This window comes from Alexandromys fortis, unplaced genomic scaffold (genome assembly GCF_014885135.2).
Source record: "Alexandromys fortis isolate MF-2015 unplaced genomic scaffold, M_Fortis_MF-2015_v1.1 scaffold_3, whole genome shotgun sequence".
Lineage (NCBI taxonomy): Eukaryota > Metazoa > Chordata > Mammalia > Rodentia > Cricetidae > Alexandromys > Alexandromys fortis.
In genome coordinates, this window is record NW_026067909.1 from 10614063 (window position 1) to 10628215 (window position 14153).

The window sequence follows — 14153 nt, forward strand, 5'->3', positions numbered from 1 at the left end:
CCACACCTTCCCCGCCATGACGGACTGCACTGTGAGCCAAAGCAAAGTTTCTCTTCCTTGAGTTGCTTAAATTGTTGGGTGCTTTGTCCCAGCAGCAAGAGAAGTCGCTGCTCCAGAGCCCAAACCAGAGAGTCAGGGCACAGGAAAAAGAAATCTCATCTTGAATGTGGACACTTAAAAATACGTCAGCTAGTCCGACTGTGGAATGTGATAAAAGTCCCTGACCAGCTTGGGTTTGGCCCATAAGCAGAAGAATTCCTCGGCATCCCTGGCTCTTGGGCGCCAAGATGAGGTCAGGGATGTGGGTGGGCTTAGGGTGGGGCCTTGTTCCAGATAAGCTTTGGGTGAGCACCTTCCAGCCAAGCTGGGGCTCCCGTGAACAAACTGAGGAGCCTCTGTTGACGGAGGAGATAACGAAAAGTGGACAGACAGGTGGGGATTGAGACATCAGCAGGTGTGGTGTGTGTTCTGGGTGAAGACAAAACCATGCCACAGGTGAGTTGTTTGCCAGCCAGTCACGCTTACTTCCTGGTGGGACAAATCCCTAGCCCGTCCTCTTGAAGTGCCCTGTTTGCCAGCTCTGCCCCTCGCTCGCCTCCCTGGGTAGCAGGAACACAGAAGGTCCGCTAACCATAAGGTTCTTCTTGACTGCACTGCTCTTTGATGTAAGTTTTACAAATCCTACCCTGATTTGGCTTATAATTAGACTGAGGTTTTGGAAGAGTTTGGAGAGAGTGAGCCTCTTCTACAGTGAATGGTTCCATCGCTATTCATTGCTTGTCTCTTTGCCACAATAAAATACCTGTCGAAAGAAACTTGGGAAAGAAGTGGTTTATGAGGCTAAAAATTCAAGTGTCTAGCCCATCATGGTGGGGACGGCATGGTGGTAGGCGCATGAGGTCACAGAATGCCCAGTCAGGAAGTAGAGCGGGTTGAAGGTTGGTGCTCATTTTGCTTTCTTGTTTTTTATTTGGTCTGGGACTGCTCCCCCCCAAATGGTGCTGCCCACATTCAGGGTGGGTCAGCTAACCCAATCTAGAAACTCCCGTATAGACATACCCAGAGGCTTACCTCCCCGGTGGACACCAGTATGAACTATCACAAGGACTAAAGATAGGGTGATCTCATAAATGATGTGGAGAATAAAAAAGCCCATCCTGGTCAAGACTGCTGTCCCTTGGCCTTTTGTAAGAAGTCACCAGGTGTCATCTGTTGCTACAAGAGCTTTTTTTGTCTGAGTCAGATGGGGTGTTAACTTCCCTGAGAGTCATTTGTTTCTAAGAGAGTTTCAGTGTGTTTGCCAGGGAGCAGTCTGTAGCCTTCTCATGTTTAAACAACAGGTTCCTTGGCTTAGAAGTCTTTGTCTCTGAGGGCGACGTGGGTTGTTGTCAAGATGCCCTGGCTCTATCTGTTCAGAATTTGTCATTCTTAGTCTTCTTGCAGAACTTGTTTGTGGGTCGTGTGAGCATCTCTAATACACCTTTGTTTAAATTTCATTAGTGTTTATTGTGGTGCTGGAGTGTGTCTCAGTGGCAGACAGTGGTAGAAGCCTTGCCTGACCATGCACAGGGCCTTGGGTTGCATCCCTACCACAGAAAACAAACACGAATACCATGTGTATTTGTGTGTGTGTTGCTGTATAAACTTGTTAGTGTGGGTGTGCACATGTGTAATAGGGTCTCACTATGTACCTGGTACTTGCTATGTAAACCATGCTGGCCTTGAACTTAGATAGATTCCCCCCCACCTTGGCCTCCCAAGTGTTAGGATTAAATGCATTCACCACCATGTCTGACCCCTATCTGTACGACACACACACACACACACACATTTTATCCTATTTATTTTTAGATTTACCTTATTAGTGTGTGTGTGTGTGTGTGTGTTTGAGAGAGAGAGAGAGAGAGAGAGAGAGAGAGAGAGAGAGAGAGGAGAGAGAGAGAGAATAGGTGCCCACAAGGTCCAGAAGGGAGCCCTGGAAATCTGGATCTGGAGTTAGAAGCACTTATGAGCCACTGATGGGGGTACTGATGATCTAACTCAGGTCCTTGGTAGAGGAGAATGCACCTTGAACCTTTGAGCCGTCTCTCCAACTCCCACCCTTATTTTTGAGGCAGAATCTCTCAGTGAACCTGAAGCTCACTGTTTTGGCTAACACGGCTAACCAATGAGCTTCAGTGACCCCTGGTCTTCACTCTGGCCCAGTGCTGGGGTTATAAGTAGAAGCCCTCACATGGGTTCTGGGAGCCTGAACTCAGGTCCTCAGGCTTATGCACCAGGGACTTTACTGGCTAAGCCATGTCCCTAGCCCACCCTGTCTTATTTTTAGAAACAATTAAACTCCAGGGTTGAGTGGCTACCTGCTAATTTAATCCTCACCTCCTTCTGTCATAATGACTGGTTTTCTTCTAAGTACAGTCTTATCAGCTGTGTTCTTTAAATTCAATGGACTCTGGGAATAGAATGTATTTTCTGTTTTTGTAATTGCTCCATTTTGAATTCCGTCTCATTTCTGAGATAACTATTCCCTGACCTCTAACTGTCTAGAATGTCTTTGCTTTGAGTTTAAAAGCATCTCTCCCGGTACCTTTCTTTGGTTTTTGGAGAGCATTTTGCTCAGATTGAGGTCTGTATGAGACAAGTAGACAGGGGTGCAGGAGACTTGCGTGAATGGAAGTTACCAGAGGAAAAAAGCCACACCTTTGCTAAAGATTCAACAAGCTGATTGACTGATAACTGCTTCTGTGAGTGTGGGGAGCTGGAATGTTGCAGGTCCAGAGCCAAATCTTGGGCAATCTTCAAAAGCCCCATAAAAAGTCATTTATTGACCGGCTTGTGTGTGACCTAACATCCTCGTGACTATCAAGCAAATCATTTTGGACTGCATTAACTTGAAGGATCCCCTAGCTGCTACCAACCCAAAGGCTAAAAATAACATCAGACGGCATTCAAGACATATAGTAGATACTCCCCTATTCTTCTGTACCCCACTTACCTGATGTTTCCACCAGTATACTTGAAAAGTGTACTTATTTGTGACTTTCTTTGTTCTGTTACTATTGAAACATCATAGAACTCTCTCTTACCACGCTGGTATTTGTAGGCAACCTGCATCTGTGTTCCCTAGCCATGGTCACTCAGATGTATCTCTAGAATAAACTGACTCTTGTTCCCTCTGAGGTGAGAGCTGTCAATGTGTGTGTGTTCATGACATTTACTTATGGGCTTGCTTCCTGTCAGCTTATTGAAAATAGATTCTTTTCTCAAACAATATTATCTTTAGTATAGTTTCTCCTCTCTCTATTTCTCCCAGTCCCTCCCTATCTCTCCCCTCTCCAGATCCACTCCTTTTCTGTTTCTCATTAGAAAAGAACAGGCTTCTAGGAGATATCAACCAAATGTGGCAAAATAAAATATAACAAGGTAAAACCAAAATCGTCACATCAAGGCTGGACGAAGTAAACCAACAGAAGGAAAAGAGCCCCAAGAGTAGCCACAAATCATCAGAAAGGCTTCAGCTGATGAGAGCAGATGCAGAGAGCCATGGCCAAACATTGAGTCCCTTCTCTTGGAGCTCAGGGAAACCCTGCAGAAGATGAGGAGGAAGAATTGTCGAAGCTAGAAGGGTTGAGGACACTAGGAGAATAGGGTCCACAGAATCAACTAAGCAAGGCTCAAAGGAGCTCACAGAGACCGAAGTAGCAATCAGGGAGCCTACATGGGTCTGTGCTAGGTCTTCTGCACATATGCTATGGTTGTGTACCTTGGTGTTTTTGTGGGACCCTTAGCAGCAGGAGTGGGGGCTGTGTCTGACTCTTTCACCTGCTCTTGAGACCCTTTTCCTCCTATTGGGTTGCCTCATCCAGCCTTGGTATGATTGTTTGGGCCTATTCTTATTGTATTTTGTTATCCATGTCTGGTTGATATCCCTGGGAGGCCTGCTCTTTTCTGAAGGGAAGCATAGGAAGAGTGGATCTTTGGGAGAGAAGAGGTAGGGGTGGGACTGGAAGGAGTGGAGAGAGGGGGAACTTTGGTTGGTATGTATTATATGAAAGAACACTTTAAAGAAAGAGTATGCATAAAAATCAGACTCACTCATTCACACACTCAGGAGTCCCACAAAAGTACTAAGTGAAAACTATAATATATATGCAGAGGACCTGGTGCAGACTCGCTCATGCAGCTTCAGTCTCTGAGTTTATATGTGCCTTGCTCGGCTGATTCAGAGGGCCTTGTTCTACACTTTTTCCACCCCATCTTCCATAGGATTCCCTGAACTCTGTGTGAGAGGGATTTGATGGAGGCATCCTATTTACAGCTGTGTGCTCCAAGGTCTGGCTGTGGGTCTCTGTATTTGCTCCCATCTGCTGCAGGAGCAAGCTGCAGGAGGAAGTCTCTGATGATTGACTAATATAAAAGTATAGCAGAATATCATTAGGAGTCATTTTATTGTTACTTATTATTATTTTTTTTAGAGCAGTAATATTTGGTTTTACCCTATGTCTCTGAGATATCTAGTCTCTGGTTCTTGGTCACCCAAACAGCACCAAATATGGATTCCATTTCATGGAATGGGCCTTAAGTCAACCAGACATTGGTTGGCTATTCCCACAAGTTCTATGCTACCATCGCCCTAGTATATCTTGTAGGCAGGCTATATGTAGATCAAAGGGTTTGTAGCTGGATTGGTGCTTATGTTTCTTTTTTGGTAGCCTGGAAGAGTTTCTTCCTGTACCAAAGACACTAGAACATGGTGGGTGAAGGCCCCATGTAGGCTCCAGCTCAACTTCTCCATGTTCAATGAACTGTGTGAGTGTAAGCAATGAGACTCCACAATCTGTTTTTAGAGAGCAACCCATTCTCTTAGCAACAGCCTGGGTTGTTTGGGGGTTTCCATGGAACCCCCTTCGCCAGCAACTCAATTGAATGCAACTCAGTCCCAGTACCGGAAGTCTTCTTTGGTGATGAGAGGGCCAGTTAAGGTTTGGTCACCCCCATTATTAGAAGTCCTCATTAGGATTTCTTCATGTATTTTAAGAATTTTCCCACAGCACTAGGTTTCCATACCATCCCTCAAATGTCCCTCAATTCTAGCTGTCTCTTCCCCACATTCCCTCCCTTCCTTGAGCCAGGGTCTCTTTGTTACTGGAACTTGTGTAACACAGACTGGCCTCAAACTCCAGAGCTTCCTTCCTCGGCTTTCCTAGAGCTGGGATTACAGGTGTGTACCAGCACATCCAGCTAAGCACGTATCCCTAGCCTCTGACATCGAAGAGTGCATTGAGGCTGAACCCCACCCACACAGAGAGGAGGTGCCCATTACTGTGATGCACTCAGGACCCCCCAGGACCTTTGGTTAGGAGGAGAGACTACAGTCCAAATTGAGGCCAGTCTAGAGATGTCCTTGTGCCTGTTGAAGTAGCTGAATTTATAATCAAAAGGCCACTAAAGAGGCTGAAGAGATGGCTCAGCTGTAATTAGGTTATTTTGCTCTTGCAGAGGATTAAGTTGGGTACCAGCCATGTCAGGTGGCTCACAATTCCCTCTCATTCTAGCCCCAGGGAGTTTCAGTGCCCCCTTCTGGACTCTGTGGGCCCCTGTATTCTCATGCAAACAGCCCACACACAGACTTACACATAAACACACAAAGCTAAAAATAATAAAAGAAACCATTTTTATTTTGAAGTTTTAACTATGAAATCCCCAGGCCCTAATATGTTTTCTGGAAGCTACTACAACCCTTCACAGAAGAACTGATTGTTCTTACTCTTTCCAGGTCAGGAGCGAGTTGCTCAGGTGCGAGGCCCATACCAGCCAGACAATGAAGCAGGTGGAGGTGTGTGCAGACCGCAAACACTCAAAAGCTCTGTGCCTTCTGGACTGTGTGATCTGAATCCTGTGGAAATTAGAAACCAGCAAGCAAGACATGGTGGGACATTGCTGCAACCCCAGCACTAAGGATATAGAGGCAGCAGAATTCAAGACTAGGGAGCAGGCACGATAGCCCAGGGGATAAAAGTACTGCTGTGCCCAGCATCCTGAGTTCTAGCTCCAGAACCCGTGTAAAAGTGGAAAGAGAACATTGATTCTACAGATTTGTTCTCTGACTGCCACATATGCATTGAAATGTGCACACACATACAAACAATAATAAAATAAATTTAAAAAATATAATTCAAGATTATTCTAGGATACATGAGACCCTGTCCCTCAAAAGACCACTGTGTCCCCAAAAGAAAAATAGCTGGGCATGGTGGTGCATGCCTGCAATCCTGATCACTCAGGAGCAGGAGGAACAGGGATTCAAAATCACCCTCAGCTACATAGCAAGTTCTGGTCCATATGGGCTACATAAGCCCCTGTCTCAACAAACCAAAGGAAGGAAGAAAAAGAGGAAAGGAGGGAGGGAGGGAGAGAGAGGAGGAAAGAAGAAAGGAGGGATGGAGTGGGAGGGAGGGAGAGAGGGAGGGAGGGAGGGAGAGAGGAAGGAAGGAGGAATGGAGGAAGAGAGGGAGAGGGAGGGGAGGAGGGAGGGAAGGAGGGAGGGAAGGAGGGAGGGAGGGAGGGGGGAGGGAAACACAGCTTACCACCATCATAGCAGCCCATGCGTCATTGGTCTGACATCCCTGCCCTGGTGTTCTGGCACACTGGCCATTTAAGCCAAAGGCACTTGAGCAGCAGCAGGTGCAGAACAATCGCTCTGACCTTCTGCCTGTTTTTGAAAAGTAGGAGATGAAATTCTGTTGCGAATGACACAACATCCTTATCTGCAACGGCCCAGAAGTTTCAGCATGGGTCTTGTTAACTCTTATCTTTTAAGCTTCCCAATGTAATTTCATTTTCTGCTTCCTGACTTAAACACTCCGCATTCAATTCGGCTTCCGAACTGAGGATTTCCAACTGCTCTTTTGGGTGGGAGGGGGCACGGGGGGTGTCTCAGTTCCTTTGAAAGGTTCCCAGCCTCCATAAAACCAGGCTTCTCTGTAGTTCTTCTGGGGCCACCAGAGAAAGCAGAGGAATGAATCACCCCCATGCTTTCTGCCTATGATGCTTGTGAAGCAAGGACGCTCAGAGAGAAAGTGCTCAGGGCTGGTGAGATGACTCAGCAGGCGAAGGGGCCTGCGGCCACCTCCGGCAACCTGAGTCTGATCCCCAAGACCCATGTGGTGAAAGAAAGAACCAGTTTCTGTGAGTTGTCCTCTGACCTCCACATGCCCATTGCCCCACTCCCACATGCAGATTAAATACATAGACCGAAAATTAATAGGAGACAGAATGGGGAGATGGTTCAGGGTTAAGAGCACTTTCTGCTCTTCCAGAGGACCTGAGTTCAGTGCCCAGCACCTATATCTGGCAGCTCACAACCATTGACCACTCCAGGGGGGTTGATGCCCTTTTCTGGCCTCCGTCCACACTTGCAAACATAAGATGCACACTTACATATGTAACAGACCTCAGACCTTAGCACAATTGATTCTGTGATGGAGGTACCGTTCAGGACATGACATTTAGCGTGTAAACAACGCCGCTTGCCAAAACTAAAACAAAGGCTTGATCTATCCAAGTTTATAGTTCTAGGAAAGTCTCTAAATGGACTAACCTTGCTTTTTGGCTCTGTAGTTCCACTTCTGACTAACTGTTCTTGTTAACTAAACTATGCCAACATAGAACATTGTTTTTGTGTTTAATAGATTACCCTAAGAAAGGCTCAGGGATACACTGGAATCTTGAACCATTCAATGTAGTCACTGGCTCATAAAGACTTTTTATTGTCTTAAAATCATATCTGAATTGACTTCGCTGGTGGACACACCATAACACAAAGATAAACACAGAAACAGAAAGAAATCTTTTTAAAAATGCAAAAAGGGAGGGATCAGAAGGTAGACTTTCCAGGAGGGGAGATACAGTCCTCCACCAGTTCTATCAACAGTGAGGCTGTTCCCTCATGAGACTGGAGTTTTCTAAGTCTGGGCTTGCTGGGGGATGTCACCTACTGGTCACACAGCTCCCCTGGGGGATGTAACCTGCTGGTCACACAGCTCTCTTCCACAGTGCTCCTCTTCAATGAGACCGGAGACTCAGCTTCCTGGTTCTGAGCAACAGCAGCACCATGATTCCCAGTGGTCCCCAGGGACACTTGCTGCTTGTGGAAAAGGGAAGGACCGAGCTAGGAGGAGGGAGAGTCAATGATGAGAACAGAGATGCTAAATGAACTGAGAGCCTGGCCCCTGCACTCAGCAGTTAGGAGACTCGGAACTGCCAGTACCGACTATCTATGGATTCCTCTTTGAGGTTTATTTCATATAAGCCCATCGAGATGCCAGTAGGAGTACAAAACATGTGTGGAATCTAAAAGAGCCAAAATGTTTAAAAAAAAAAAAAGACATTATTAAAAGCCACCTGCGTTTCAAGCGGAACGTATTTACTAGGAAGTTGTGGTACTGGGTACCCTGTGTCATCAGTGAGGATCAGCCAAATGTAATAGAACGGCCATAGCAGATTCCACAGATACAGTTTTGTAGTCTCAATGGAGTGTAAAGGCCCAATCTCTTCTGAGACTCAAAGCAATCTCTCAGTTGTGACACAAGGATCTCAGGACATCGAAAATGCAAGTGGCAGATGAGAATGTAAGCGTCTGACTTGGTTGACTTTGAAAATGTTTGCTCTTCCAAAGACGCTGACTGACAAGAGGGGGAGAAAAGTGTGTGAGTGATCTGCCCAATAGAACGTTGCTTGGCACATCCTAGACTCAGTTTCTCATCCCTAGCCCCGAAGAAAGAGGACAAGGAAAATGGAGAAGAAGAAGACGGGGAAGAGAAAGAGGAGAGGAGGAGGTGGTAGTAGTGGCATGGGGAGCTGAGGAAGCCTTGAATGGATGGATACAGAATGGATGAGGTCATGAGTGACTGTGTATTACTGACCAAAACCCCAAGGCCTCAAACCCATGCCTTCCATCAGTTGAGCGAGGCTCAGAGGCTTAGCAAAGCCTTTCCTATACCGATGAGGCTCGGAATTGGCAAAGCCTTCCTCTGGCCCAAGTACCAAAGTTTTCAAAGGATTGACCAGTATGTAAGGGTTGACCAGTGTATGCTGTGGAATATTTCTCTACACTGTGTGAAAGTGTGTCACTGTGATTGATTTAATAAAAAGCTAACTGGTCAATAATTAGGCAGGAGGTATAGCAGGGACTTCTGGACAAAGAAAGATTCAACAGCCAGACACAGAGGAAGCTGGGTGGGCAAAATGTAGATGAGGTAACGAGTGTGTGGAAGAATGTAGATTTAAAACTATGAGTTAATTTGAGTTATAAGAGCTAGTTAGAAGCAAGCCTAAGCTAAGGCCAAGCTTTCATAATTAAAAATAAGTTTCCTTGTCATTTTTTGTGAGCTAGAAGCCCAAAGAAAAATGTGTCAATAAGTGTATGCAACAGCTAGCTACTGCAGCTCCCCGCCCCCCCCCCATGACTGTAACCTGAGACTGCTCCCCTACAGAGACCTCCTACAAGACTAGCTAATCTCTCCTTTTGATGTGCAAAATAAACCTGTTAAGGTTGGTGCTGCTCAATCAGAGTGAGCCCGGCCCACCTGATTCTAGTCTCTCTCTCTCTCTCTCTCTCTCTCTCTCTCTCTCTCTCTCTCTCTCTCTCTCTCTCTCTGACTGTTTTTTCTTCATTTCCTTGATGTCCTGGTCAGATTTCCAGGATTAAGTCAGGCTAGCCCCTGTGAAGAGGGGCATGGGAAGAGGAGGAGGAAGGAGAGAAGAGAACAAGGAAGGAGGAGGAGATAATTAAAGCACACACCAGAAAGTGTGTTAAAGAAGAGCTGTTGGGGGGGTGGCTTAGACCAGCGAGCGTTTCTCAGCGTGCTTTCTGTGGCCCAGGTGGCTCCCTTAATGACACTGACTCACCCAGAGCTGTGTTATTCTTCTTTCAACATGTTAAAAAACAAAACAAAAATTTATTTTGGTTTAAAATGCTTGACACACCTCTAAATTTCCCCTTTTAAAACAAAGTCTTAAGCAAGCAACTGTTTTCTTCTAAAATGTAATATATTTGTTTTATTATTCCTCCTGTTTGTTTTTGTAGTATCTTTCTAAAGACAATTCACATTAGGCTATTGTGTACCATAATAAAGCATCCCTTTTGTACCAGCGAGACGGCTCAGCAGGGAAAGGTGTTCGCCTCTAAGCCTGAGATCTGAGTCCATTCCGCAGGACCACACCGTGCAAGGAGAGAACTGACTCGGATGAGTTGACCTCTGACCTCCACATGTATGCCATAGCAGGAGTTCATACCACTGCAAAATAAATATAAAACTTAAAATGAAAAATTCCTTTTAATGAAAAAGAAAAAGGAAAGAAATAGCAACAGACAATCCAACTGCTTAGAGAAAATATGCCATTCACTTATCCAACAATGGATTTGGGACAAGAAGAGGTTGTGGGCTCTCAAAATTTAAGAAGGAAACAAAGAACTCTAAAAGACATCAGGCATAATATTTAAGCAAGTTTACCAGCACACACACTACAGGCAGAGACACCGTAGCAGTATACACAGTACAGGCAGAGACACCATAGCAACACACACACTACAGGCAGAGACACCATAGCAACACACACACTACAGGCAGAGATGCTGTAGCAGCACACACACACACACACACACACACACACGCACGCACGCACTGCTGGTAGAGACAATGTAGCAATTGCTTTTCTTGTTGCTGTGACCAAATATCAAAGAGTGAGCAATGTCAACAAATCCGGGTTATTTTGGCTCAGAGACTGAGCTGATTCAGTCCATCCTGGTGGGGAAAGCCATGGTGACAGTGGGCTGTGCAGCTGTGCAGCTTGATCACATCTTAGCCAACCAGGAGCAAAGCAAAGCTGTCGGAACTCCTAGACTGGCTCTAACCCTTAAGTTTCCTTTTGTGCAGTTACTTCTTCCTAACCGAAGCATTCCCTTCTTGAGAGTGTGCTTAAGACCAAAGGAAACATGGAACATAAGACATGGAAGGCCTCTCCTGAGATTATATGAACAGTAACGATGGTTAGAGAGGAGACTCTTCAGTGGAACTGCTTGCAGGCTGTGCAGGGATCTCCGGGGATGCTGCTCTAACAGCATCTGATGCTGGGCTGGACTTTTCAGTGCTGCAGCTGACTGTAAGCCATCCATACTCCTGTAAGTGCTCCCCACCCATACTTCTGTCAGTTGTACCCCAATCCCGCTGGCTCACTAAGCTGGACAGACCTTGGATCTGTTGTCTGGGACGTACTTGGGATAAACAGACATTTGTTCGTAACTCCCCTGAAAAAGTCATACCACAGCTCCCTTGAGCAGCTCCGAATTAAGTCCCACCTTCCAGAAATTCCCTCGCCTCCCAGACAGCACCACCACTGGGGACCAAGTTCAAACAATTGAGCTCACGAGGGGTATTCCACAACCAACTGCCGCAGATAGCCAACACACTGAGAATCGTGGAGATTAAAATAGAAACCACGAGTTCTCACCTCCTGCCACTCAGAATGACTGACAGTTAGGAAACAGGAAAAAGAGTTGGGGAGGATGTGGAACTGAGGCCTCACCCTGGCCTTGTGGGAACCCACAAGGACCTGACTCTAAGGGAACAACCTAATAGTTTCCTGTAAATTACAGTAGACATTTACATAGGACCATGCTTGGTTCTTCACGATGTTAGGAGTGACAAGGAGGCTAATATTGAAACATGCACACACACATGAATTCACAAACATAAATACATGTACACACATGTACTTACTCACATATACAGCACACACATATACTCTAACACATGCACACATCATACATACACAAAAGAGCTCATGCTCAAGTATATACTCACATACACATAAACACCACACAAGCACACACATGCACTCCCAGACATATACACCACACACAAGCTCTTGCACATATGTGTACTCATACCATATATATATACACCATACACACATGAGCTCATGCACTCACATACATGTATACCACATGCATAAGTTTATGTATGTACACATGCACACAAATGCAATTAATGCTAGCCCTGGGCATTGCGATGCCCTGATAGTTAACTGGGTTGACCCTAGGCTTCCTGCTCCTGGAGGGTGTCTTGCTCTTGGTCCTATGTGCTCACTCATGTGCGCAGCTCCACAAATTCAGGTGGAATAGTGAACATCTTTAGCATCTTAAGAATTTAATGTGCTCTCTTTGGCAGCACATATACTAAAACTGGAACTCTACAGAGAAGGTTAGCATGACCCCTGTCAAAGATGATATACAAATTCACAAAACATTCCATATTTCTAAAACATTTTTAGCTGTCAAAAAAAGAATTTAAGAAATAAACTTGCACAGCTGGGCATGGTGGTACATGCCTTTAACCCCAGCGCTCAGGAAGCAGAGGCAGGAGGATCTCTACGAGTGTGAGGACAGTCTGGTCTATAAATCGAGTTCCAGAACATCCAGGGTTATTACATAGAGAAACCCTGTCTCAAAAAGCAAATAAACAAACAAATAAAACCCCTCCAAAAAAAAACAAACAAAAAAGAAATAAAGAAGCTTTTGTTCATTCTTTTCCTATGCTGAGATATTCAGAACAGTATTTGTAGCATGTGCTTTAGTTATTGCAATGCGCACATCCGTGCAAACACTTTAAAGATATGAATGATTATTTCCACACCTCCACACTGTCTTCGCATGTGTGTATGAGTCAGTGCACTGGCCCCATGTGCATCTCAACAGCAGCACAGCCTCCCCAGGCCTGGGGAGCCGGGCCACTCCTGACCAGATCATGGCCTTCCCATGCCTGGCAAGATGGACTTGGAGTCACTGCTCCTTGCTTATTCTTGTGGTAAACTGAACTTCCCGTTTCTCAGATGAGCACCTTGAGTCATGCTTATTGCAATTTCGATGAGCAGCCAGGCCTGGTGGCTCAAGCTCTCATTCCAGCTACATGGAAGTCTGATGTAGGCGAATCTCAAGTTAAGGCCAGCTTGGGCAACTTAATGAGACCCTGTCTCAATATAAAAAGCAAAAGAGGCCTGGGGAGTACCTCGGTGTTAGAGGACCTTCGCAGCACATGTAAATCCTTGGGTTCCATCCTGAGAAATGCCACTAACCTTGCCAAATGCACATGCTGTGAAGTGCCTGCGTGGGTCACTTGCCATTGTACAGTTTAATTATCTGCCTTTCCTTGCTGCTTCTCAGGAGTCTTTTTGGAGAGTGGCAGATACCCCTGCACCACCACCACCCTCCCCTGCATGACCTTTTCACTGCTTATGGGATTCTTCTGCACTTTATTGAGCTGTGAGAACGTGGAAGGAAATGTGGACTCACAGCCGCTGCTGAACGTTCCCATTTAGTCACAACTGCCTTCTCGCCCTATACTGCAGCTGGACCCTAGTATTCCTGTCTCCTCAATAGCAGAATGTCAGTGTGATGTGCACTCTTTCATCAAATGCTTGCAGCCTCCAGCCCACCCTCGCCCTCTGCAGGTGACTGTGGCCAGGAGCTCAGCTCTGGTCAGCAGGCTGCAAGCCTGTATTCTGTAGTTCCTGAGCTTTGCTCAGGAGACACAGCAGTTTGTCTTTTTGAGTCTTCCTTTAAAAAAAATATATTTATTTATTTGATTGTACAAGAGACACAGCAGTTTGTCTTTTTGAGTCTTCCTTTATTTATAATTTATTTTAATTATATTTATTTAGTTGTGTGTACCTGAATACACACATATACTTTTATTATAGATGTATTTACACATACATACCACTGCATATACACATGCACTTGTATACATGCATATTCTACACACAGTTGCAGTCATACACACATAAGTATTTGCAAACATACATGTACCCGAACACACCAATCTACATACACAAATGCAGACGCATGCATCCACATACATATAGGTAGCAGAAAACACATACAATGCAAATACATATTCACCCTTAGATCTAGACACACACATGTGCACACATATGCCTATATACATATGCACGCCAAGTGAGTGCAAACACACACATATATACCTGAATATGCAAATGAATCTGCAGAAATGCACCCCACACACACCAGCACACACATGAACACACATATACACACCTCACACATACACCCAGGGTGGATGGTCCCTGAAGAA

At 45.4% G+C, this 14153-nt stretch overlaps 1 long non-coding RNA gene and 1 other non-coding gene across 2 annotated transcripts; both read left to right on the top strand.

Annotated features, from left to right (window-relative positions):
- Positions 1-512: 512 nt before the first annotated feature.
- LOC126498725 (uncharacterized) lies at positions 513-13550 on the top strand. The gene is made up of 4 exons (XR_007590883.1): positions 513-665; positions 5777-5929; positions 10938-11182; positions 13223-13550. It is a non-coding gene; the product is annotated as an uncharacterized lncRNA (long non-coding RNA).
- On the top strand, positions 12215-12320 carry LOC126498952 (U6 spliceosomal RNA). The gene has a single exon (XR_007590930.1). It is a non-coding gene; the product is annotated as a U6 spliceosomal RNA (small nuclear RNA).
- Positions 13551-14153: the final 603 nt, after the last annotated feature.